Genomic DNA, 27,006 nt, shown 5'->3' with positions numbered 1-27,006 from the left:
GAACTGTTTAGAAGGGCTTGTAGTGGTAGGACAAAGAGCAGTGGTTCTAAACTGGAGCAAAGTGGATTCAGGTTAGACATAGAGAAGTTCTTTACAATGAGAGTGGAAAAATAATAGAATAGGCTTCCCAGGGACGTGATTGAAGCCCCATCCCTGGAGACACTCAAGATCAGATTTGATATGGCACTGGGCCACCTCATCTAGTTGGAGGTGTCCTTGCTCACTGCATGAGAGGTGGATAAGATGATCTTTGAGGGTCCCTTGCAACCCTCAATCTGTGAAAAATCAGAAGATTCCTGATCTATGCAAGATATCAAAGGGTCATCTCCTCACTGACACAAATGAAGAGCAAGGAGCTCTCCTCATCTCTGCCAACCAATAACAGTTAGAAAACTAAATTTTCCCAAATGAAAATTAATTGGCTGCCAGGGTAAAGGAAAAAGAAAAAAACAACATTAAAAAGGAAAAGTATCAAACTACACCAAACAATATGACTTTTCTGTCAAAATACTTCCAAACTGCTGCAGCCTTTCCAATTTCTCCAGCTGCTGTGTTACAAGTTCCTCCTTTGACAAGGAACTACACAGAAAGCACATGGCTTTGCCTCCCGCACTGTGGCAAGAAGACAGACGAGATCACACACTGACAAGATACTTTCAGTACACAACAACTGTGCAAAGAGAAGGAATTCAAGAGCTGAAATTGTTGCTATTTTTTATAACACTGCACAAAAGCTCTTACCTTGCTCAGAATGCCAATGTGCTGGGTCTTGTACAAAGGTAGGAGGCACTTCCATGAGGAAAAGCTGATGAAGAGCTATTCAAAGTTCTCCCAGCCACACAGTAACAGTTCTAAGTTGTACAGGGTTAACTCTCCAGGGAGAGTGACCTTGAAACTGACCCTAAGTGGTCTTGACTCCTCCCCAGGGGTGGGTCTGAACACCACCAGGTGATTCACATTAGCCCACTCCCCCTTCCTGTCTAAGGGTCTATAAAAGCAGGGGGACTTACTCTTTGCTCTCTCTCTGCACTCCCTGCTTACCAGCATCACCATCCTATTCCTGGTTCTTACCATGTGGCCATCACCCACGAGGCAGACCAACCCATTGCCATCAAAATCTGGTTGTATTTACACATTGTGTATTTGTTTGCCCTTCCCTTTACCTTTATAACCTCCCTACCTCAGACACCTTTTTAATTTATTGTTAAACTTTTCTTCTTTTTAACCTCCAAATCAGAGTGAGATTGTTTATTTGGGTGTGCTTCCCTTTTCCTATATCTACATCTAATTCCTTTCTTTTGGGAAAGAAGGGGGATGAGGGAAGGGCACTCTGTAAATTGTTATTAGTTCTATCAAATTTATTTGAGTCTCTGGGAATTTAAATTAGAACCGAGACATAGGTCAACATCTAACTTGGACAGGGCTGATTGGACAGGATTGGACAGGGCTGGGTGCTAGGCTGGACTGGATGATCTTGGAGGGCTCTTCCAACCAGCTTGACTCTATGATTCCATATCTAGCTTGCTACTCATTAAAATTACCTGTCCCTCACAAGTTTAAAATAAGATTATAAGTCTTTAAATGTTACTATTGCATTTTGTAGATGCAGGCTCAAGCCCATCTCACCTTACTCAGAGATTTAAATACCTCCATATTAAGTCAACTATTTAAGCATTTCAACAGACTGCAAAGGGAGAAGGGATATTCCAGGACACAGTTCATATCCTAGATGACCTGAATCATATTGGATTGTTATCAATTCTTAAAGAGCCTTTACCACTACTGGAAGATAAATTTTACCATCTCATTATAGGAGATGGTAAAACAGGATATTAGGAGATTGCAAAATAGGATATTAGGAGAAAGTTGTTGCCAGGGAGAGTGATTTGCCATTGGAATGGGCTGCCCAGGGAGGCGGTGGAGTTGCTGTCACTGGAGCTGTTCAAAAAAAAGCCTGGATAAGGCACTTAGTGCCATGGTCTAGTTGATTGGATAGGGCTGGGTGATAGATTGGACTGGATGATCTTGGAGGTCTCTTCCAACCCGGTTGGTTGATCCTATTATTCGATTCTATGATTCTATTCTATGATTCTACTCAAGATTTCAAATTCAAGTGATGGGTTATATGCCTGCCATATTTACACCAAATAGTCTTAGGACAGGATAAGGGCAGTTAGATACAGCTGATTCACATATTTTCCGTTATCAGAACATGTCCTCTCTAAAATAAATTCCCTGATCTATGAAGAAATGCATCTTACTTATAGGTATATGTGCATAGAAATACATATGTTTAAACATATATGCACATTATAGACATACTTTTCTGTTTTGCTTACCTCAATGTTATCTTCCATTTCAAACTTCAGCTTCTTAAGGAAAAATAGTACAAATTAAATCCTAATTGCATAGATCTACCACAGACACATCAAGTGAGATCAAGATCCTCTATATTCAGAAAAAAAACCACTGCTTGGACAAGTCTTCTCTTTTTCACTTTTCATTGCACAATAGTTGGGACCTGGATGTGAGACCCACATCTATTCAGCCCTTTGGAACCACATCAACACAAATATACAGCTGCCTTAATACATCTGGCATCAAATGTGCATTCATTCTATTATACTATACTACAGACAAGACATAATCATGTCACATACTGCCCTTTGAGAGAGGAAAACAAAACATCACAGAAAATGGATCAAGTGAATGATGGATTTTAGACCATAGCACATATCAGTGGTAAGAATGATGATTTTACTGCTGCATAAATATTTTAATGTGAACAATCAATTGATAACTTTCAATATTTCCTTAGTGAGTTGATAAAAATCATTAAGCTGCAGACTCCTTTTGGCAATGTTTAAATGAAGGTGGAAACCTACAGCATGAATCAATCTTCTGGTATATTCACCTAGGATTTAGGAATATAAATCAAGCTTTTTTTTTTAATCTTATTTTACAGAAAGCACCTTGAAAGGTATTTCAATTTATGGTGGACAACAATCTATCAAAATAATCCTGGTCAGGACATGCCCTGAATACAAAAGAGGCAACATGAAAATAAAAAGGCAATCATGAATTTTAATTAACCCTGTAATGGTTTGCAGATTCTGAAGCACTCAATTTGAAAATAAAGATCTTCTAAAGCTTATATTCAACTGCATGCCAATTTCTCAAGTCATCACTCAGGGTACTCCAGAAACTTCTTTACTTCTTTTCCTGCTCTGAACGTTGTAGTACAATCTTGCCATGTGCTAAGATGTAAATATAAAGCTTCATTCAATTTCCAGAGCCACCTGAGTCTAGTTTGGGTGATTTCCAAAGGGTGGGGAGGGGGGGCAGGTAACACCCAAACCATCACACCTTGGTGTGTGGCCACAGACTATTTGGTGCTTTACTTTCAGCTCCACAACTCAACTGATAACCTGAGGATCTCCAGCTCTCATATTTTATGGTAGCAGAGGAAACATGTTCTGAATTACTAAAAAGCAAAGAAAAGGAGAAACAATAAACTGCCAGGATTATATAGGACACACTGTATTTGGCCTGAGGAAGCAGTATTTTTTAGTGCCTTAAATACTAATAACATCCATTAATGTACATAGAGGTGCAGACAAGAGTTTGAACTGTAGGAACATTCGCATTTCCTCTTTCACCATCATATTCTTGGCAGTGGGCAGTGTTAACAGCCCTTATCACATGAACCATGTAATTCCTAAAATGGGACAAATCTCCAGCAGGCTGAGCCTCAATGCATGTAACAAGTGAGACAATCTACAATGTGGATTTATTCTTTAGACACCAAGCTGCTAGAGCTCTTAGTCCTCTTCATCACATGTGCTGCAGTTCACTGTCATAGTCAAAGGTGACAACAGTTCAACAGTAAGTCATTGCAGAGCACAGAGTCCAGGATTGAAACTTCATTCTGCACCCAACAGACATTCTGAGACTTGCTTGTTCCATTCATACAGGCTGCCAAAAGCTGGTCAGAGGCCTGACATACACTAATCAGAACTCAACAAGCACATGGCTGCCTCCCTTCTGCGTTGCTAGTGCTCACAACCAGAGTATACCCCAACTTGTGAACAACAGCATTTCAATCCTGTAGCCATTAGTTGCAAAAGGCTGAAGCCTACTAGAAGAGATCAAGGAAATCAAGAGTTTCTCAGTGTGAGTGCTCTGCAGAACCATTTCTGAAAGACAACCAAAAGTGACAGAGCAAGGCACAGGCTTAGCAGAAAGCAGGAGGCCAGAAAAAAAGACTGTCAGAGAGCTCAGAATAACTCTGCAGAGAAGTAATGCACAGAGCACTAAAGCCTTTGTTCTTTATGTCCAAAGAGAAACACAAGATCATCTCCTACCTTGACACCTGGTAGCTTGTGCTCAAACCCAACCTGGAGACCTGAAGGCAGCACAACTGGGCTCCTCCTTCCTCCTGATACCTCTGTAGAAGACTTGGATGGTGCTGTGGGAAGATCTCTTTTCACACGGGAACAATTTTAAGCCAATCCTCTACTCCTCAGCCCCACTGGTGCCGCATCTCCTGCCGTGCCACAGCCACAATTGTGCCTGCCATGGCACATGAACCACCACCTACATGCTCACTTGAGAGCTGGTCTCAGCCCAGCCCAGCGAGGTGCTCAGTGCCTGGGGTGAGGGCTGCCACGGTTGCCCTTCTCTTGCCTGGGGTGGTGAAAAAGGTCCTAGCTGCGCAGCCAGGAGCTCCCACAACACTCAGATTCCAGACCCCTGCCCCAGGGAGACACCACCTCTACAGAATCCAGGTACCAAGCACTTGTGAAAACACAGGGTACTTAGCCTAACAAAAGCTCCATCCATTGTGTATTAAGCTACTGTTACTATTCTCTACCTTAGCAACAGTAATGCCCTGAAAAATGAAAGGCTTTTAAACAGTAATTAGCTATTAAATAGATAGTTGCAAACTATTATTTCTGGTTAAAATTAATGTAGTGGCTGTATTTTGATAAATTCTAATAGGGAAAACTAATAGGGAAAACTAGGAATCCTCATCATAGTATTTAACACAAGGCAAATTAAAGTGCTGACATTTTTATGGCATTTTAATTAATGAGAATCTGGAGTGGAATTCTCATGCAAATACAGTGTGCATTGCATGACAACCCTATTAATATTACCAGAGGAGTTAATTATGATTAGTGCTATTACACTGAGTACTAAATGAATTAATAGTAATGAGGCACTCCTAACACTATCATCACATTTCCACATCCATTGTAACGGATAGGTTTCAACCTGATTAGCACTAATGAATTATTAGAAGCAAACAAAATCTTCTCTTCCATTTATCGCTTCTTTTCTCCTCCTTGTATTCAGAAATCAAAGCTTGTTTCTGAGAAAGAATTGTTGCTTGTGATTATCCAACATATATCCAGCTTTTATCAAACTGTTGTCAGAATAGTTCATTAACATGGACTTCCAGCACTGGGCATTACTTCCACTCCCTAAGGATTTTAAGCAGGGAATAGCAGCTTCTCTGAGTTTATTTACTAGTGTCAGCTACCTGAAGCTTTTTCCAAGTTAGTTGACTGTGCTGCCATCACTTAGCAGCCTGAATTCTAACAGTAAAACCAAAGACCTGAACCTACTGGACAACTTGAAAGATGAAGGGGATTCATTTCAGGCACTGTGGTGAGAGAGTAAATCTCAGATTAACAAGGCACGGCATCAGTCAGAAGGACATTGGCCAGAGTTCCCAACCTCAAATAGGTATGCACATGTGCCATGGTTGTGTCATGTGTTGTGCCACTCCAGCCAGCAATTAAACCACACACAGCCACTAGCTCACTCCCACCTAGCAGGATAGGGAAGACCATTTTAAGGGTAAAAGTGAGACAACTTGTAGGCTAAGACAATAAGTAAAGCAAAAGCTGCACATAAGCGAAACAAAACAAGTCCATTCACCATTTCCCACTGGCAGGCATGTAGAACAAAGGAATAAATCTGAGCTTGAGAGTACTAATTGTATAATAGTAGTTGGCTGAGAAATAGAGAAAACAGCTTTTGCATGACTTATGCCAGCTCCTGATTTTAATTTCAACTTATTTCTATTTATCTGTTTTATCCCTTGTTGCTCTGTGCTGTTTCAATTGCTGTCACAAAGTAAGCTAATTTCATGCACTCGTGGCACATCCTTTGGATTCTCTCCCTGCTGTACTACTCTCAGAAAGTCAATTATCAGAATGCAACTAAGTGCTTTTTTAAAATCAGTCCAAAATCAACATAACCAAGTGTTTCCTGATAATTTAGTGCATTAGTTTATGGAAGAAAAATCAATTTCTCATGGTGGCCATTCAAAATCTGTCTATTAACTCTGTGGAGACAGGCATAAATCCCTTCTGAAAAGAGGCTCTCTGTCTTCCAAACCCTATCACAGCAAGGCAGTTACCAAAGCAGTAATTGCATAGAGGTGTCTGATATATAAAAATATGTAAAAATTCATGTGGAGCAGTAATTTGTTGTATGGGTTTTTTTTTAACAGAGAAGTAGTCAAATAGCATTCTTTCACTGTTCCTGTTTCTGATTTATATTGACAATGGCATTCAGGACACAGATTTTTCTGTTCACTGCAAAACATTGTTCTTCTTGCTGGCTTCTGGTTTCAGGCATATTCTTGCCTTATAAAACAGTGGAATACAATCTAATTACAACTTGCAGTGTTTTCACTTGCTAAGATATTAAAGGAAATAAATTTTCAAGTGCAATCAGGAAGTAGCAGAGCTGATTTTCACCTGAATTATAGTGGTAGGAGGTAAGTGGAAGTAATAATATTGTACTAGCGTAGGCCTACAGTTAGGAGAAAACCAAGTGGTTCATGAGATCTGGCCCTGGATCACTAACTTTAGCTCCTTACTTCTCTGATAAACCTGTTTGTTTCATTTACCTTCCCCATAGAGGAAAAAACTTCCCATATTAATACAACTAAAGCTATCAGAACATAGCCTTTAGACAGTATATTCCACAACCAGCATCCTCTCACCTCTAGCTACCTATCTCGCTATGATGTCCACTTGTAACAGGTGGCCAGGAAAATGACCTCGTTTTCAGAGTGCAGGAAGGATATAATAGCTTGTCAGTACACATTGCAGTTATGATCACAAAATTAGGATCAAACCTAGCAGAATAATCTCAGGTAAATTTATGTTTATCCTTGAACTGTTAGGGAAGGGAGGATTAGAGCCCTGCTGGCCTGGGTTCATGTTCTACACAGCATTTAGGCACAGCTTGAAACTTGATTTTACACAGGCAACAGCCAACAGGAGAAGTAAGTGGAGCTCCTCTTTTCACAGCACACTTTCAAAGAGGAAAAGAAATTGTTACTCCTGAACAGATCTATACATTTGTTTGTCTCCAACAGCACATAACATTAAATTCTGGTGACAAAACCCTTTCTCAACACACACAGCCACATAGTGTCTACTAGTGCACAATTCTTGTGAAGTAGTGACCTGCTGCTATGCAGTCTGGTTTCTGAGGCTGAGCCTTTCTTGAGTACCCCTCCTGATGCTGTTTCAAGTACCTTTCTTTACCTTATTTTCTACAAAGGTAAACATTAATTTTAAAGTATCTCCTCCAGTTATTCATCGTTTCTAACTACTTACAAAACGAAAGGCAGAAGCACAGAGGTAGGGGAGAAAATAAGTAACTTAGGTGCAGTTTTAAAACAGCATTTCTTAAATGCTAGGAAGATTTAATGTTTCTGCACTAAGAATTCCAATTGATAAGGGAATGTGGAAACATAAGTGTAGCAGAGTAGAAGAATCTTAGAATCATAGAATCAACCAGGTTGGAAGAGACCTCCAAGATCATCCAGTCCAACCTAGCACCCAGCTCTAGCCAGTCAACTACACCATGGCACTAAGTGCCTCATCCAGGCTTTGCTTGAACACCACCAGGGATTGTGACTCCACCACCTCCCTGGACAGCCCATTTGAAGGGAGAAGCAAGGAAAAAGTTATGAGCTCTTCTCAGCATGCTTCAGTTTATCTCCTCATCCTTTTATCCAAATATATTTATCCTCTTTTGTTAAAAAAAAAAAAAAAAAAAAATTCCCAGTAGACTTGCTAAGCTATTTGATATTTTTGGCTGTTAAACTTTATCCAAGTAGTATATTTGTCAAGCAAGGCAGGCACCAGAAAGCTCTAAAAAGACCTCACTATGACATCTACAAATAATCAGAGTTATATATATATATATATAAAATCAACATTGACTCAAAACAATGGCATAAAGTCCACACTGGGAAAATAATGTACAGTCAGTATTTTAAGACTTCTGATTCTTAACCCCAAGCATTTATCAAGTTCATGACAGCTTTCTTTTTCTTGATTTAACCAAGAACATGCCGTTGAGATGTTATGCCCAGCCTGAATGGCCAGTTTTGAAGGTAGAGGCTGAGATAGGTTTTTGGACTGTGGCAAGACACAAAAGAATGGTTCAAAGACTGAAGAACCTGATTTGAAAAGTGAGTGACTGACAGAAGCTTTGACTGTTTCACTATTTCCCTGAGGAATGTAAAAATAAGATGAGATCACAGTAAGCACACAGTATTTACAGGGACAGGAGCTTTAGAACAGAGTTCTTAAGACAGAGCCTGTTTTAATCTTTCACATAAAGGCATGGCAGGTCACAGAGGCAACAGATGATTTTAACAGATTATGAACCAAACATCATTAACTCACATACCTCGTAGATTCTTTCATCATTTCAATCCTTTATGTCAAGGTTCTTCAGCAGTTCAAGGACCCTAAGTTCTAAGATGCTTCTTACTCAGGATCTTTACCTGTGGCAAGTAGGAGATATTGTGCAGATGATTTTCTTTCTGGAGTTTCTGAGCAGCAAGTCCCTCTGACTTAAAAAGCTGGACAATTCTAATGTTTTTATACATCTCAGCAAGCCTGTGAGTGAAGTAGACATCACCACTGTTTTCCTTCCACAGCCTGTAATCTAATTCTTCCCACCAAAACATTCTAGCTAGCATCAAACTAGCACACTGAAGTATTTATTTGAAAATGCATTCAAAAATTGATAAAGTATTTTTAATGTGAAAATAGCTATAAACTGCTAGACAATATAGGGGGGAAAAATCAGGTTTCATCCATAAAACTGCATGCATAGAATCAACAAGTCAGATAGATAACTGCCTAATGATACTTAATTATATATTAATAAATGTTTTATAGAATCATAGAATCAACCAGGTTGGAAGACACCTCCAAGATCAGCCAGTCCAACCTAGCACCCAGCCCTAGACAGTCAACCAGACCATGGCACTAAGTGCCTCATCCAAGCTTTGCTTGAACGTCTCCAGGCATGGTGACTCCACCACCTCCCTGGGCAGCCCATTCCAATGCCAATCACTCTCTCTGCCAACAACTTCCTCCTAACATCCAGCCTAGACTTCCCCTGGCCAACTTGAGACTGTGTCCCCTTTTTCTGTTGCTGGTTGTCTGGGAGAAGAGACCAACCCCCACCTGGCTACAACCTCCCTTCAGGTAGTTGTAGACAGCAATCAGGTCCCCTCTGAGCCTCCTCTTCTCCAGGCTGCACACCCCCAGCTCCCTCAGCCTCTCCTCATAGGGTTTGTGTTCCAGGCCCCTCACCAGCTTTGTTGCCCTTCTCTGGACACATTCCAGCACCTCAACATCTCTCTTGAATTGAGGGGCCCAGAACTGGACACAGCACTCAAGGTGTGGCCTGACCAGTGCGAGTACAGGGGCAGAATAACCTCCCTCATCCTACTGGCCACACTGTTCCTGATGCAGGCCAGGATGCCATTGGCTCTCTTGGCCACCTGGGCACACTGCTGGCTCATCCTCAGCCTACTCTCTACCAGTACCCCCAGGTCCCCTTCTTCCTGGCTGCTCTGCATCCACTCTGTCCCTAGCCTGTCCCCAGCCATTACATTATATAATTGTTGATCTACATTTGAGGTTAATTTCTTACTTTTCCACTAACATGCACTCATTTCCTGTTCAAAGCATTCATTCACTGCTTTAGTTTTCTGGAACGACTTTAAGCCTCCACAGCACCACAGCAGTATTCCATCTACATGTTTAAAATCAAAGTTGAGGCAGTTTTCCCTTTAGCCTTTTAATGACTTATAAAGTCTCATTCTTTGCTGAAATGACAATTCTTTTAATATAAATACAATATGCATGAATTTCACCATCTCATATTTAAAAAGCAAGCACGTGGATATAATCCTGTCCTGTTTCAACTTTTGACTTTTACAGAAGAAATCTTTATAAACTGTTTAATTCATTAAAATTTTACAGAAGTCCATTAGGAGAGTTTCCAATTTTATCCTACTACTACTCATCAACATCTCTAATTTCATTTTAATAACTTCTCTTTTTAAGATCGTAAGTGTAATGTCATGCAAGTATTTTACATTAACATTTTAAAAAGCAGGATAGCTAAGGGCTTTTTTTCCTCTTCTATAAATATACTGGAAGAAAAATAATCTCATTTTAGTGTAATATATGACTCCATATTAAACAAGGAATTCTTTTTCCAAACACTTAACTTGTACATCAGTCATTCTTAGTTTCAGATGATTAAAAAGAAGCTAAATATATTATTCTCTTGCATGGTATATATACTTTGAAATCTATAATTTGGAAAAGTAAAAGTTCCTTCTCATCTTTACCAAAGAGAAAAAAGAAAGATGAAACATATCTTTCCTTGCAAGTGTTTCATTTAGCCTGGAGAAGAGGAGGCTCAGGGGGACCTCACTGCTGTCTACAACTACCTGAAGGCAGACTGTAGCCAGGTGGGGGTTGGTCTCTTCTTCCAGGCAACCAGCAACAGAACAAGGGGACATAGTCTCAGGTTGTGCTGGGGGAAGTCTAGATTGGATGTTAGGATGAAGTTGTTGGCAGAGAGAGTGATTGGCATTGGAATGGGCTGCCCAGGGAGGTGGTGGAGTCACCATCCCTGGAGGTGTTCAAGAAAAGACTGGATGAGGCACTTGGTGCCATGGTGTAGATGACTGGCTAGGGCTGGGTGCTAGGTTGGACTGGATGACCTTGGAGGTCTCTTCCAACCTGGTTGATTCTATGATTAAAAACAAGCTGTGACCTCAGAAACAAGGCTTCAGTGAACCAACATGGTGATAGCTCACTATTTCATGTGTTGCACCCTTTAAACATGCAAATTCAAGATTACAGCCTCTGATTCTCTTCATGAAAAAAAGTATTTAATGCACATTAGGTCTTTAGTTTCATTTTTATAGTTCAGTCATAATACAGGCATCACAAGTACATAAAATTTCTGCTGGTAAGGTTAGAACTGTGTTATGCTGTAGCATGCTCTTACCAATCCTGGAACCGAGTGATCTTTCTAAGTGTCTGGGAACAAATTTCACTGAACAGCTTCAAGCAGTGCTGTATGTTAGAGAACTGTTTCTTGGAATGTGCAAACTACATTAAACAACAAAATACTGCACTGCTGTGAAAGATGCCTCACGCCTCATGCCAAGCATGTTTTGCATAGCACCACCACTGAGTGACAAGTAACAGTGTAGTACATATCACTTTGGCAGCACCAGGCTCTCGTTAGTAAGACATCAACACTGCAAACATTAATGTCTGCAGTCAATTCCATGTAAGACATGACACCCATTTGCAAACTGCAGAAACAGATTTTTCTCTGACAAAGACTCAGTTGTTGTTTGGGTCTTGGGTTTGGGTTTTTGTGGTTTGTTTTTTTTTTTAATGTATTATTTGTTGCAATTTCTGGGTTAGAATAGAATCATAGAATCAACCAGGTTGGAAGAGACCTCCAAGATCATCCAGTCCAACCTAGCACCCAGCCCTAGCCAGTCAACTAGCCCATGGCACTAAGTGCCTCATCCAGTCTTTTCTTGAACACCTCCAGGGAATAAATGCACATCACAAAATGAGAAGAGATTATACTTGAGCAGGGGAAATTTTTGAACTTTAATATTAACAGACTGCCAGCAGACTTCTCATTCTTATTACAACATTATGGTTATAACACTATAGCTTCCTATAAATAAACCATTAATAAGAGCTACCAGTACTATTTTTTTCAGTTCTTCAGTAGTACCAGTATGTGTGGGCAAATATCATGCACACAGTTAGTTAAAAGTCCACCTCAGAAGCTCTTGCTTGGTTTCAGTAGAACACAGCAATGTATACAGCTGTGTTTGAGTTAGCTTCATTACAGACTACAATGAAAAAATGGCTGCATCTTGCAAGCTAGAAAGAAAGTTAACTGACTCAAACTTTATCAAAGTTAAATAAAAATAAATAGAGCTCCACCACTTTTTCTTTAGGGAATACTGAATAAGTACTTTTGTTAGTGATTTTTACTGGGCTCAATTTTAATTATTTCCAATTATATTTTATAGTATTGAGATTCAGAGAATCATGGAATCAAGCAGGTTGCAAGAGACCTCCAAGATCATCCAGTCATCTAGACCATGGCATTAAATGCCTCATTTAGGCTTTTCTTCAACACCTCCAGGGATTGGTGACTCCACCACCTCCCTGGGCAGCCCATTCCAATGCCAATCACTCTCTCTGGCAACAACTTCCTCCTAACATCCAGCCTACACTTCCTCCAGAACAACTTGAGACTGTCCTCCCTTGTTCTCTTGCTGGTTGTCTGGGAGAAGAGACCAACCCTCTCCTGGCTACAACCTCCCTTCAGGTAGTTGTAGACAGCAATGAAGTCTCCCCTGAGCCTCCTTTTCTCCAGGCTAAACACCCCCAGCTCCCTCAGCCTCTCCTCATAGGGTTTGTGTTCCAGGCCTTTCACCAGCTTTGCTGTCCTTCTCTGGACACATTCCAGCACCTCAACATCTCTCTTGAATTGAGGGACCCAGAACTGGACACAGGATTCAAGGTACTTGAACTCAACATTTCCCTGGGTTGTTTGTTTCATTGACTGTTTTTTTAATCAGAATCCTATCAGTCAGTTTCATTGTGTCAGAAACTGGTTGTTATTACAATATTTGCCAGAAAACTCTGTGAATATCTACCACATTTTGGAAGACATCAGAATTCTGCACATGAGAGGGGTAAACAGCTAGGTCTGTAGTACATGGTATATATAGTATACAGTTGTAAACATGGCTATTTTACTTCCTTGCATGGTTGCTCTGCAGCACAAATCAGAAGTTTCAACAGTGCTACTGGAAAATGCAAGTCAACAATCCCAAATCTTGACAGCATTTTTGGCTATAGGGAGGTTATGAGCTTTCAACATATTTTAACAAGTGAACGTGATCAAAGAAATTCTAATGGGCTTTCCATTTTGTTTCCTACAGAGTGAAAGAATAAAGACCTGAGATTCACATCATTCTGCAACAAGGAAGTTTAATTTTCTTCTGAGCAGATTTATAGCTGCTTTTGTCTTCCAAACTTCGTAAATTAACATTGATTATAAGAAGAAATATTCAAGCAAGACACCCATAAGAACCTCTCTTTTTATATGCTCTGTAAGATGAAGGTATCTATCACCTTCATGCAATGAAAAGTTGCTCACAGATGGATCCTTTGGTATATTTTAGATGCAGGTTGTTGACTGTCTTTGATAAATGAACTTAGGAAGCAGCAATCTTCTCCAAAATAAAAGCCTATTGATCAAGGAGAAATCCCTATTTATTTTAGTAGGAACACATTTCCTTGCACTGGCATCTCTCCCACTCTGATTTTAGAGATCATAGTAAGCTGTTGTCAGTGTAGTTTGTTTTCAACAGCAAGCTTTCGTTTAAGTTTTACATTGAAGCAGGGATGAGGAATCTCAAAGCAGTACTCTAGGTAATTCCTACTATTTTGGGATACTTCAGACCTTGCAGAGCACTGACACTGCTCAGATGTGCAATGGCAGACAGAAACAGAGAGCTGTGTAGACCAACCTTCCACGTAAGGCTCAGGATTTTCTCGTGTGCTTTGCCCGCTCACTTGTCTGGGTCATTTCAGCAAATTCATAGAACCTGCAATTTCTTTCTCCTCTTTGTGATGGAATCTTTGCAAAGCTTTGTAATGAGATTTAACCAGAATCATCTTTCTGAGGAAATAAATCACTTTCTGCTTAGACTCTGAAACTGAAGCTCTGTCTATGTTGTACACATTTCCTCTTATTGATGATACATACATGTATATGCCTGTGCATGATAGATACATGTACATATATGGACATTTCATTTGCAGGGCCAGTATTACAGCTGCAGGAAGTCTAGGCTGGATGTTAGGAGGAAGTTGTTGGCAGAGAGAGTGGTTGGCATTGGAATGGGCTGCCCAGGGAGGTGGTGGAGTCACCGTCCCTGGAAGTGTTCAAGCAAAGCCTGGATGAGGCACTTAGTGCCATGGTCTAGTTGACTGGCTAGGGCTGGGTGCTAGGTTGGACTGGATGATCTCGGAGGTCTCTTTCAACCTGGTTGATTCTATGAAGCAAGGTAGCAAGTTACTTAGCTGAAAATAACTCTGCAATGGAAAGCAACCTTTCTCATTTGAATGTTTTAATGGCATCTTCTATGACTAAGCTTGGTCTGAAAGGCCTTTTTATTTTTCCAGAGGAATGGAGGAACAATATAGCAACTTGGGAAATGAGCAAATGGCAGCACTAATTTCACATACTGTTGATGCAGCTAAATTTGATCATCTGAGACTGCAAAAGCAGGAGAGACCTGAGTGACCTGTACAGACTTGAGTTCAAATCCCAGCCTTCATATGACCTGTATGAGCTGTTTCATCCCTCCTCATCTGTTTGAACGAGCTCTCTTACCAGTCTTAAGAAGTAGCCATAACTGTAAGACTTTAATTCTTTAATATCTGATATTTAATGAACACTAGTTGCCTTCCCTCTTGGAATCTGGAATGTAACAGTCTATCTGTAATACATCTCCAAAGCTCTGAATTTGACAGTACTGTGGTGGTTTAGGAGTTTACACACACACACACAGAGAAGATTCACCAGACTAAAACAGTCAGCTGGAAGTTAGGGTTGAAGCTATGTTTTACAGCGAAGCACAAATTTACAAGCACATGCACAGAACATTTACAGATACTTACAATTATATACGAGTTAAAAGTAATATGGAAATTCAAAACCCCTCCTGAACAGCAGAAACTGCCCAGGAGGGCTCCAAACCAACTTCCCTCCTTCTTCCCACCCCCTGCCTTATCTCAGAAGGCTTATGTGCAGGAGTGAGATGCAGAAAGCCAAAAGAGGTTAGAAGGAGAATTATTAGATTGGGTTACATAGATTCAAGCAGCAGCAAGAGACTGGGAAAGTTTGTTATTGTTTCTTGTTCTCTAAGCAAAACCAGTGGGTGATACAGACATCAGTATTATTTTCTTTTCATAGCAGATGATCTAATTTCTCTCATTAAAATATTCCAATTAGCCTCAAACCAGCACAGGTACCTTTACCAGAGGAACACAACTTTGGATTTGAGAGTTGGAATGTCAACATTTTGTCACCACAATCCCAGTACTGACATCCAAACAATCAGGTACTGTTAGCACAAGTCCAGTGACAAAAGACAGACAGTATATTTGTACTGCTCTGATTTTGATGTGAATAGCATCAGTCCTAATCACAGAATTCTCTCATTTATTTTCACAGTCAACAAAGCACTCCAGTCTCTAGATCCCAAGAAAAATTAATGGCTATAGTCATTCTTTACTCATTAAACATAATTGAATGACAATTCTGTTTCTAACAACTTTTTCAAGGTTATTAACCAGGTGACTTCTAAGTGGTTTGTTTGTGCTGCTCAATCTGTCTCTCTTGTTTTTCACTTCTGCTCCTGTCTGACAGCTTTACAGAACAGCACTTATCACCATATCCACAGTAACAGCATTGTGACTATTAAAAATGCTGCAACTCAGAGTAATGTTTCTAATTATCTATTAGAGCCATAATTAAACAGATCTTACCGCTTAGCAATTTTTACCAAACTACCTTCATTTTAAATGGTTTGAGGTCACAGATTCAGAATATTCATCATTTGGAAATAAAAGGCTTTTTCTTCCTACATTCTCTACATGCCAATCAGTGATTCAAATATCAATATTCTTAGGATAATCAATATTCTCTGTTTATAACACTCAACAACATTTGCAAGTCTTCCTTGTGTTCATCAGAGCACAGTTCAGGGAATTTATGTCTTAGCTAAAATCTTTGCAGGAGGAGATTCATCACTAGATAAGGTGTTTCACTCCAAAGTACTTCATTCTCATACATCCATGACTAGACATCTTCTTGGTTTTGACACAGTAAATATTAGGACTATATTCTCCATTTGGAAACTGTCTTAACTCTCATCAATCTCAAGCTAAAATATGGCAAATTTACAATTCAGACTTAACAAAATCATTGATCGGTGCTGGGCATGTTTTCAAATCTTGGGTCAATTAATAGCATTTTAAACCTGTAAATGTCTAAACCTTCTTTTCACATAGCATTTCTCTAGCTGAAATGGATGCCCAGCTCTGCTTTGAGACACAAAGTTTGGGCAAATTAGAAGTAGTACTACAATACTAACCAGATCTAATAAGAAGCCATTTGTTTTAGCTGCTTTTAACAGTGAGTTAAAGATATATAACCCACTTTCTTCATTTCCTAAGTGTTCCAAAGGACATTTGTAGCTATGTCTCTTAGGCACTTTGATCATGTATTTCAAATCTTCCAGTGGTGAGAGTGGATGAACAGGAATGATGGATAATGCCACGATTTTCCATCTCAAAAAACTGAATCCAACATAATTAAAGTTTCTTTTCAATATTCTTTTTTTCCCTTCCCAGCACTCACTGCCTTCAATTTCCCCAACTGTCATGATTCTTCCCAATATGCAGTGGGTACTATTTATCAAAAATGGCATTCTCAGATAAAAGCAGCTCCAAAGTGTAAGTATACAGCCTACAGCCTATGAAGCTCACTTCACTGCCTTGGCTGGGCTGAGCTTTCTATGTAAGCAGTAGTTTGCTGTCAGTCACTGACCACTGTGTTTCCATTGCTAAAGATTTTTCATCATGAAACATCAAACAGGAGCATCCTCCTCCTGGACATTTGTGAAGAAAGGGAAGGGGACAAACTTTCTCAGCTCCACATTTGGACACTTTCTGCCCTTTCATTTTTTTGCCTCACTGAATTGCTGTCTTATCCAAGTGTCTGAAGAAAGCATATCACTCAAATGCATCCAGTAGCTAATTCAACTGAATGTTGAGTAGCACTGAGCTAGGATCATGATCTTTAATTCTCAAAGTCACTTAAACACCTTGAAAGATTGGAAGACTGTTGAGTTGGCCTCTCTTTTAGGGCATGTGGGAGCAGGAAAGACATGGAGTCATACCAATACGACACATAGGTGGACAATCTGTTTATTGAAGCTAAGCACCATACCTATATAGTGGAGTTTGGTACAGGTGTGTGTACTTTTGATAGGCTTACATAGGCAGAAATGGGCTGTCCACATACATAGAGGCAGACCTGACCAACTACCCCCCTTAATCCCCCTTAGCAGTAGCTTAGCCACAACATTGCTTGTTCTCAGGGCTGACCAGCCTGCCCCCCTCACATAGCTCAGCTACAAGTAGCAGCTTCTCTGCCAGCCTCTCAAGGCCACTTTTCTGCAGCTGTGCCTCCTTATCAGAATGACCTAAGTCTGATTATTTAGCCTACTCTCGTTATTTTCTCAGACTATTCAGTTCTGCCCAACCCTGTTCAAACCCTGGCAGAAGACAGACCTCCTGACAAAGTGATGGCAGCATGAAGGTAAAAAAAACCAAGTCAATGCCATGATGAGCCAGCTCCAAACAAAACCATAGTGGAGTATACGGAGAAAGCACCTCGCTAAGAAGTCATCTGACAAATTCCTAATGGGTCACTCTTTATCCCACTATCAGATTTACTTTACCATCTTGTTCTAACATCAAGACAAACTATTTTCCACCACATATACCACGCAGGTGACCTGTGATAACAATTGTATATTCACAAAATGGAGAATCCTCATTTGTTAATACAATCATGTAGATGGCAAATCATTATCCTCTCAGCTTGTTCCTGGTTCGATTAATGACACCAAGCTAGAAGCAGGTGTTAATCTGTTGGAAGGTAGGAGAGCCCTGCAGAGGGACCTAGACAGGCTGGATGGGTGGGCAGAGGCCAACAGGATGAGACTGAACAAGGCCAAGTGCTGGATTCTGTACTTTGGCCACAAGAACACCAAGCAGCACTACAGGCTGTGACTGAGTGGCTGGAGAGCAGCCAGGAAGAAAGGGACCTGGGGGCACTGGTAGAGAGTAGGCTGAAGATGAGGCAGCAGTGTGCCCAGGAGGCCAAGAGAGCCAATGGCATCCTGGCCTGCATCAGGAACAGTGTGGCCAGTAGGATGAGGGAGGTTATTCTTCCCTTGTACTCAGCACTGGTCAGGCCACACCTTGAGTGCTGTGTCCAGTTCTGGGCTCCTCAATTCAAGAGAGATGTTGAGGTGCTGGAATGTGTCCAGAGAAGGGCAATGAAGGTGGTGAGAGGCCTGAATACAAACCCTATGAGGAGAGGCTGAGGGAGCTGGGGGTGTTTAGCCTGGAGAAGAGGAGGCTCAGCGGTGACCTCACTGCTGTCTACAACTCCCTGAAGGGAGAATGCAGCCAGGTGGGGGTTGGCCTCTTCTGCCAAGCAACCAGTTTCATAGAATCAAACAGGTTGGAAGAGACCTCCAAGATCAGCCAGTCCAACCTAGCACCCAGCCCTAGACAGTCAAATAGACCATGGCACTAAGTGTCTCATCCAGGCTTTGTTTGAACATCTCCAGGGACGGTGACTCCACCACCTCCCTGGGCAGCCCATTCCAATGCCAATCACTCTCTCTGCCAACAACTTCCTCCTAACATCCAGCCTGTACTTCCCCCAGCACAACTTGAGACTGTGTCCCCTTGTTCTATTGCTGGTTGCCTGGTATACCAGGCTACAACACTTTACAGGTGGTGAGGTCTGGCCCTAAGGAGCCTAGGAGGACTCAAAGCAGGAACTCATCATCACCACCTGAATCTCTCCCTTCTGTGAGGGAAGTGCAGGCTAAGGGAATATGTACTCCATTTTCACAGGCAGAAACTTTGACCAGAAAATGCTTTTCAGCTTTGAAACTTACACATCAGTAATGGTAGAAGCATTGTTTCCAGCAAACTGCCTCATGTGGATGTTCAATCATTACAAAAAAATGAAAGCTACTTTTATTTCCAGCAGCCCAACAACTAAACATCTTGCCTCAGGCCACCAGAGAGTGTGAATGGGAATGAAAAGTATGAGGATTTTGGCTCTTCTGATAAGAAAAAGAAGCCATTTCAGACACAACTGTTCTTTAAATAAGACAATTAGTTATAAAGCAAATCTTCCTTTTATAACTGTTTAAAGAAGGTATTTTATTTTATCAGCCAAGCCTGCACTCCAACAGATAGCAGTGTCATACTGTGGGCAAGAAGATTATTTCCCCTCTTGCTAATATTTAAGCAGCTTTTAGATACACAGCATGAAAACATCTTCACTGGTCTCCTTATCTAGAGAATAAATACAAGTCTACTGGCCAGAGCTTTCTGCAAACTTTCCTTCAACTTATGTAATTTCAGGGCTTGTAAATGAAAGCCTACCAATGAAAGAGAAGAGGAGGCTCAGGGGTGACCTCATTGCTGTCTACAGCTACCTGAAGGGAGGCTGTAGCCAGGTGGGCGTTGGTCTCTTCTCCCAGGCAACCAGCAACAGAACAAGGGGACACAGTCTCAAGTTCTGCTGGGGGAGGTAGAGGCTGGATGTTAGGAGGAAGTTGTTGGCAGAGAGAGTGATTGGCATTGGAATGGGCTGCCCAGGGAGGTGGTGGAGTCACCATCCCTGGAGGTGTTCAAGCAAAGCCTGGATGAGGCACTTTGTGCCATGGTCTAGTTGACTGGCTAGGGCTGGGTGCTAGGTTGGACTGGATGATCTTGGAGGTCTCTTCCAACCTGGTTGATTCTACGATTCCTTGTCTAAACTATAAAAATGAATACACTGTAGAGAGCAAACCTTTCTATCATAGCTCCGTATAGTTTTCTGCCCGAGAGACTGCATCAGCTCTTGGTGGCCATTCTTAAAACATTTCTGAACACGTGCACTCTTAAAATGTACCAGAAACACAAGTCAAATTGTGGCCTTTGGCTCAATGCCACTTGCAGTCAATATACCTCTTGCCCACTAGATGGACCCAAGGAGCCCATTTCTGCTTATGGCAGAAGGCAGTGGTGAATTAGAAAGAGGCCTTAAGTATTTACTCACAAAATTATTACCCAACTCGCAGGGCTAGCCACAGACACAGACAGTACCCAAACGCTTTCAGGGAACTCTGCCATTGTCTTGGCCACTGAGACCTCTGATTCTTCCCAGAGAAGAGCAAAGGGCTTCTCAAAATATTGTTTTGAAAACAATGCTGATTATCAATTCTGGGAATCCAAGAACCTACTGCTTCCATGTTCCTGATAAAGTGGCTCCCGCCACACACTCAGGGCAGGAGGAGGAAAGGAGAATGAATTGACCTTGTTGAGAGTCTATAAAGAGATAGCAGAATTGTGGGATTAAATAACAATCTTCTAGTCCCCAGAAGATTTTTTTTTAACCCTATAGCCTCAACCTGGGACAGAGCCACATTAGAATGTCTATTACACAATGCCAGCATTAGGGCTAAAAACAGACTTATTAAGGGTATATTCATACATGATATATATATACCACTGTGTTACATGTATAACATTCACCACAGGAATCTCTAAGGTCAATTTCAGGCAAAATTACATGCATTAAAGCTGTCAGGGGAGAAAGAAGAGTTGTAGTATTTCCTGACTTATTAAAAGTGGATTTGGCAATAATTTCAGTAATATTGAAGCAAATCTAACCAAGACAGTAGTCTCCCAAGTCCAAAAAAATCCCCTTAAGCTTTTTCCACATCATATCAAAAATCAATGGACCAGTTTTCACTTTCAAAAAATGGTATAAGAACCACACCTCTATTGGGTACAAAACAGAAGATAAAATGTGAAATAATTTTGTTCGTGATTTCCAGACTTAATTAGCAATGAATCAAATGTAATTAGCCCCACATTGGGTGCCAAAATAAGGATGCGATGGTTTGAATGTTACCCACCCCACATACACTCTGGAAATCACCCAGACTAGACTCAGCCAAGCTGGAAACTGAACGAATCTTATTTACAGCTTAGCACACTACACAAGCAGATGTTTATAGTATATACAGCTATAGACAGAACTATACAGGGTAAAAGGTAATGCAGAAACACAACAGCCCTCCCAGAAACCTGAGTCCCCACGAGGGGCTCCCAACCACCCTTCCACCTTCTTTGCACGCCTCTACCTTATCCCAGACTTTGCCTTACGTTCAAGGTGAGTTTGGAGAACCAGCCACGGGGGTTAGGAAGCAGATTAGTTACACAGACACCAGGTTAGAGAAAGGTGGCAGCCAAAGCCAGAGAGTAACTGTGTTATCTATGTTTGTGTTCTTGTTTTTATACATCTCAGCAAGCCTAGGAGTGAAGCAGACATCACCATTGTTTCCTTTTCACAGCCTATAATCTAATTCCTCTCACTAAAATATCCCAGCTAGCCTCAAGCTAGCACTCCATCCTTTACTTTCTTTGTTCTACTCTAAGGCTACATCTTCATGCCCTATTTCAGTCAGCCCTGAGGCTCCAAAGGTTTTCATATATGGTATTTTTTAGCACTGTGAGTTGCTTCAGTGACAGTGAAGTAACTTGCTGACTGCAGTTATGTAAATGAGTAATACTGTGCAGGACCAGGGCCTGAACCTTCAATAATACATGGTTTCCTCCTTTCATGTTTTTATTCTTTCAAATCAGTCTTTAATTCCCCTGTTTTACAGCTTTCATCAGTATCATCGCACAACCAGCATGGGACTGATTAGCACATGAAGAAGCATCATTAGTGTCTAGGTTTATGTTCTGCATCTAATTTAATCCAAGAAGAACCTTATAACCTACGTTTAACTTTTCATCAGATCAATTTTTCTCATTTTAGAGTTCAATGTTTTCATCCCCACCCAGTAGTCATAAGAGGAAATATTATCTCTACAAAGCAGATGACCAGCATGGACAGGGTCAGCACAGTAACTCTTGGCACTTTGGGAGAATGCAGCAGCTCCAGAGTGTGTAGATATATAATTTGTATTAAAATACCCTCTCCAGTGTCAATTGGGTATGAGACATTGCATTTGTGTATAACATTATTTTTTGCAGGGTATTTGTGAGCTATTTAATATAGAATCATACAAACAACCAGGTTGGAAGAGACCTCCAAGGTCAACCACTCCAACCTAGCACCCAGCCCTAGCCAGTCATCTACACCATGGCACTAAGTGCCTCATCCAGGCTTTGCTTGAACATCTCCAGGGATGGTGACTCCACCACCTCCCTGGGCAGCCCATTCCAATGCCAATCACTCTCTCTGCCAACAACTTCCTCCTAACATCCAGCCTAGACTTCCCCCAGCACAACTTGAGACTGTGTCCCCTTGTTCTATTGCTGGTTGCCTGGGAGAAGAGACCAGCCCCCACCTGGCTACAACCTCCCTTCAAGTAGTTGTAGCCAGCAATGAGGTCCCCCCCTGAGCCTCCTCTTCTCCAGGCTAAATATTCAAACTAATTCACTGTGGAGGTGAGTCTACTTAAGGTGTCCTTGAAATGAATGTATATCTGTATGCTGTGCTTTGCAGGAATGAGGATGTTATAGGTGCTACAAATAAATGTATTTGAAAAGAGTTTTTAACACAACCTACCAATTTTTTATCTCAGAAGAAATTACAAGATTAAAAGCTTGTTAGAGAGCCAGGATTATATACTAAAATGTGATCATAGGCTGAGATGGGAAGAAAAAAGTCAAGAGGGAAAAGACAGTTGAGAGGAGACACAAACTTCTAAGCTAGAGTTACAAAAAGGTGTTAGTAGATGAAGGTCCAAACAAGACGCAAATGCTTGTTGCTGCATCGCTGAGATGATTTGGTAACATATCAGTGGTTTAAATAGCAGAGAGATAAATAGTCATTGTATTGGCAGCATGCACAACAAAAGAAAAGCAGGCAAGTGTAATCATCAAAGTCTTTGCAGGTGAACTCATGAGCACAGTATCACTGTGGAATGCTAAGTAGGAATCAAAAAACAATAAACAAACCAAGATCTCCAGAACCTGGACAGGAAGAGATAAGGACATGAGAGACAAGACACCCAGGAATTTAGAATGAAGATTTCAAAGGGGAAAACAGAGATATTAAAAGCTTTTTTTGAAAGGAAATTATTGGGGAAATGAAATTCAAAGAAAGTGGAAAGGAACTTGAACAACTTCAAAGAAAAATGATTCATAGCAGATGCTCAGAGAAGATGAACAGCACACATGAAGTTCTATATCTGTAATACTGCCCTTGCATGTTTATATGAGCATGGAGCATAGTTCTGAGTAGATAACATTACCCTTCTAGTGCAATCAGGGAACGGTCCAGCCTGAAAGCAGATGACCATGACACAGAGAACAAGAAAGGGAGACTTTGTAGGTGAAAGAGAGGTTGTAGAGAAAATAGAGTGGTGATGTAGTGGCAGAAAAGGTCATAGCTAAAGGCTCTTTCTTGACACACCAAACTGTTACTTATCAGAGGGGAATATAGGTAACAGATTTGAAGATGCTGAGACATTTGGATATGATAGGACTTAAGAGGAGAGGTAAGGGTATGAATAAAAAGGCTCTTGGAAATAAGCATTCTAAGGAAAAGTGCCGTTAAGGTCTTGCAGTCCACAAAGAGGTAAATGAATATTGGAACATAGAGAAAAGAAAAATAGATGATGTGGAGGAAAAGGGTTAAGAAACATGCAGCAACTCAACCAGATAGTTGAGTAGAAGCACATGAATTCTCCTCTAGACATTAGTCAGGAAGAACATTTAGACAGGCAACTTATGGTGCAGAGAAATTATATTTCTAAAGCCTTGAAAGAAAATCTCATTTGTAATTGCAACAGTTACAGCAAACAGGAATACAGGCTAGGAGGAAGCTGTGCCAGCCATAAAACAGTTTATGCTATAGCTTAATTTCTTCTGTGTCTGAGAGAAGTCAGTCATGATTCTGTTATTCTCAGCATGTGTGCTATCAGCCTGGTTCTGTGAGTTTTAAAAGGTATTTATTGCTTTGGAACCTCATAAAATGGTTTGGTGGTTGGTTGGCTGGTCTTGGTTTATCCATAGCATTTTTTTGCCCGAGTACTAGTTAGCCCAATACCTAATCCTCACCAATGATTTGCATTCTCCAGTGACAGGGTGCAGCAACCAACTCTGAGCACACTCCTTTTCCTGTATCCTATCTGGAGCCCATCTGAAAACACACCTTTGTTCCTACTACTTATTTGGACTCCTCTTTATAGAAACCTGGTGATTTTTGTTCTCTAAGATACTTGATGTTCATGTTCTACATCACTAAAAGACCCCTACCTATGCTTCTGTGTTACTCTTCTGTATCATTTCAGATGAGTTTTAATGAGTTATTGCAGTGAGTGTACTGTAATTTCCCATATTACCCCAAGAACATTACTGAAGGCAAAATGTCCCAAGGACATGATGACAGCTTCTCCACAGCAACATGCTTTCAGTCATGGTGTCAAACTCACAAAAATTATTTGTATGTTTAGGGGGATATTGATCCTCACTTCCAGGTACAAGCTTCAACCTGTGCTATCTTTCAGGAGGAAAATTAGTAGAAAGAACATCTTGGGAGCACTAGGTAGATATATCCTGCTAACAAGAGATCAAACCAAGGAGTGAAGACATTCCACCAGAGAAATGGTGGTTACAGTGACACTTCATGAGAGTAACCACACAGGCATGTACATCAAAAGGAAACTATCTCAGCTTGCACAGCCTGGTTTCTCACTCTGCATGATACATCGTACTGTGGTCTCCATACAGAAATTATCTGTCACACTTCTCCCGTCTCCTCACTCTTATCCTCCTTCTCAGTATGGGGCAAAACACCACGGGTGATTCCTCTACTGTACTTTCCTCTTCCTATAATTTATTTCCTTCACTTCACACTGTGCTTTCTCATTTTTTTTACTGTACTGCCATCCCTCTACTTTTAAGTATTGAAAGGAGACTCAGGTGTCATCTTCTTCCTTCACACAACAGCCTTGATTTATATTTTGTAGAAAACACAGGTGTCAGGTTGTGTGTATGAGGGCTCATCTCCACAAACAAAAGCACCAAGGAGCACAGAAGTACAATGCCAAGCAGGAGAAGACCTATAACTTGATAAAAGAAAAGGATCCCCCTGCCTGAGTCCTCCCAAGATGAGTGATCAGTCTCACTGTCCAGGTGTGAAATGCATAAATCTGTGTCAGCAGGAACAGTTCCTCAAATCGCCTTAAAGACCGAGTTGATAAGGAATTCATTTCAGGATACAGGGAAAAAAACATGCTAGGATTGCACAAGTTTAGGGACAAAACCAAAGGCAAGGAAAGGGATGGATCAAGGTGGTCTGGAATCTCTAGGTGGGGTCTCACAAGAGCAGAGGGAAAGGGCAGAATCACCTCCCTTGACCTGCTAGACATCTTTTGATGCAGCCCAGGATACAGTTGGCTTTTGGGCCACCAGAGCACATTGCCAGCTCATGTCAAGTACCTCATCAACCATAGAATCATAGAATCAAGCAGGTTGGAAGAGACCTCCAAGATCATCATCCAGTCCAACCTAGCACCCAGCCCTAGCCAGTCAACCAGACCATGGCACTAAGTGCCTCAGCCAGTCTTTTCTTGAACACCTCCAGGGACGGTGACTCCACCACCTCCCTGGGCAGCCCATTCCAATGCCAATCACTCTCTCTGCCTACAACTTCCTCCCAACATCCAGCCTATACCTGCCCCAGCACAGCCTGTGCCATCTGGTCATGCTTAATCAGGCAATTGGAAGAACTGCGATGCAAACTGAGATTATTTCAAACTTTCAAGTGAAAATGGTTTAAGCCACATCTCCATTACATTTCCTGCCATCCAGAGTCAGTAAAACTCCTTTACTCCAAATTTCTCTATGTACCTAAAATTTAGAAACCATTGCTGGCCATTCTTTGCACTTCCAAATGCTCACATTGTGATCTGAACCAGAAAATAAAAGGAAAACTTTTTTCAAAAGAAAGGGCACTTTAGAGGAGCTCAGAGTCATGGTGTGATATCCTTTGAAGCTGCCTACTGAACTCACACCCTCCCAGTGCTTCAGACACTGGGGTTATGTAGGGTTTGGGGTTTTTTCTAATAGAAACTTCACTCTTCAGAAGCTTTTTCTAGCTTTGATGACAAGTCCTCTGAAATTGCTTATTTTTCAGATCAGTGAAGAGCGATACAGAAGGTCTTGGATCATTACAGAACATGAAGATCCTTACACATCTGAGCATATTGCAAGTGACAGCAGAACACAGAGTGAGCTCCCAACAACATTGTTGGCAGCCTGAGTTAAGAAAACAACATTCACTGGAATTTTCCTTACTTAAAGATGTGTTCTGACTTTTTATTGACCCAACACTGCTGTGTGTTTAAAGCAGTCAGAGACATATTACATCAGCCTAGTGCTTAATGTAGAAACACAGGGAAAAGATCATTCAAGGAACTCCATTGATGATCAGGTCAACAACCCAGTCTGCATAGAGATGTAGGAAGGTAGGAGAGCCCTGCAGAGGGACCTGGACAGGCTGGATGGGTGGGCAGAGGCCAATGGGATGAGATTTAACAAGGCCAAGTGCAGGGTTCTGCACTTCGGCCACAATAACCCCAAGCAGCGCTATAGGCTGGGGACTGAGTGGCTGGAGAGCAGCCAGGAAGAAAGGGACCTGGGGGTACTGATAGATAGTAAGCTGAAGATGAGGCAGCAGTGTGCCCAGGTGGCCAAGAGAGCCAATGGCATCCTG

General features: G+C 41.2%; 1 long non-coding RNA gene across 1 annotated transcript in view; it reads right to left on the bottom strand.

Moving 5' to 3' along the window:
* Positions 1 to 3,524: 3,524 nt before the first annotated feature.
* The window catches only part of LOC135183565 (uncharacterized), a 64,774-nt gene continuing 41,292 nt past the window's right edge, over positions 3,525 to 27,006 (bottom strand). Inside the window, exons 3-5 of the long non-coding RNA XR_010305605.1 lie at positions 8,728 to 8,824; positions 4,365 to 4,468; positions 3,525 to 4,196 (exon numbers count right to left, since the gene is read on the bottom strand). This is a non-coding gene — a long non-coding RNA (uncharacterized LOC135183565). The remainder of the gene's footprint in view (positions 4,197 to 4,364; positions 4,469 to 8,727; positions 8,825 to 27,006) is intronic.

The sequence above is a fragment of the Pogoniulus pusillus genome, chromosome 18, assembly GCF_015220805.1.
Source record: "Pogoniulus pusillus isolate bPogPus1 chromosome 18, bPogPus1.pri, whole genome shotgun sequence".
NCBI lineage: Eukaryota > Metazoa > Chordata > Aves > Piciformes > Lybiidae > Pogoniulus > Pogoniulus pusillus.
This window is presented reverse-complemented; position numbering and strand designations above follow the sequence as displayed.